This window comes from Oxyura jamaicensis, unplaced genomic scaffold, assembly GCF_011077185.1.
Source record: "Oxyura jamaicensis isolate SHBP4307 breed ruddy duck unplaced genomic scaffold, BPBGC_Ojam_1.0 oxyUn_random_OJ72652, whole genome shotgun sequence".
Classification (NCBI taxonomy): Eukaryota; Metazoa; Chordata; class Aves; order Anseriformes; family Anatidae; genus Oxyura; species Oxyura jamaicensis.
Window position 1 is genome coordinate 12,204 of NW_023311166.1, and position 731 is coordinate 12,934.

Sequence of the window (731 nt, forward strand, 5' to 3'; positions counted from 1 at the left end):
GGATGAAGTTGGAGCTTGTAAAACTTGCGGGGATTGGGGATCTTGAGGGATTGAGTGGGGGCTTGTAACACCTGCAGTGTGGTTTGGGATTGATCGGGGATCTTGCGGAATCAGCTAGGGGCTCACAAACACTACAGGGATTTAGGATCGATTGGCGATCTTGTGGTGTCAAATGAGGACTTGTGGGATCGATTAGGGGCTTGTAGAACCCCCAGCAGTTTGGGATCAACTGGGGATCTTGTGGGACCGACTGCAGGCTCATGAACCCCACAGAGATGGGGTCAAATGGGGATCTGGTGGGATCAACTGGGGGCTTGTAAAACCTGCAGTTACTTAGGGTCGACTGGGGATGCTGTAAACCACACAGGGATTTGGAATCGATTTGGGGATCTTGTGGGATCGACTGGAGGCTTGCAAACCCCGCAGCGATTTCAGGCGCCGTTAGTTAAAGCACGCCTAAGGCAGCCGCTGCGTTCTCAATCATTAAGGATCGCTTTTTATCGGCGATCCAACCCAGTGATCGATCCCGGGGCTGCCGTGGGCCAACCTTAACGAAGTAGCGCAGCTCTGAGGGCACGACGAGGACATGGGGGGTGGCAGGCAGCCAGGCAAAGCACGCGAAGCTCTCGTAGTCCACGTTGAGCTCCTCCGAGGGCGGGTACAGTGGATAGTAGCTGGGGGAGGGGGAAGGAGGGTTTTGGGGTAGAAAAGGGGGATTTCGGGGGTTCAGA

At 55.3% G+C, this 731-nt stretch overlaps 1 long non-coding RNA gene across 1 annotated transcript in view; it reads right to left on the reverse strand.

Moving 5' to 3' along the window:
- LOC118159910 overlaps positions 1-681 on the reverse strand; it is a 1,042-nt gene extending 361 nt beyond the window's left edge. The window contains exon 1 of the long non-coding RNA XR_004747283.1: positions 548-681. This is a non-coding gene — a long non-coding RNA (uncharacterized LOC118159910). The remainder of the gene's footprint in view (positions 1-547) is intronic.
- Positions 682-731: the final 50 nt, after the last annotated feature.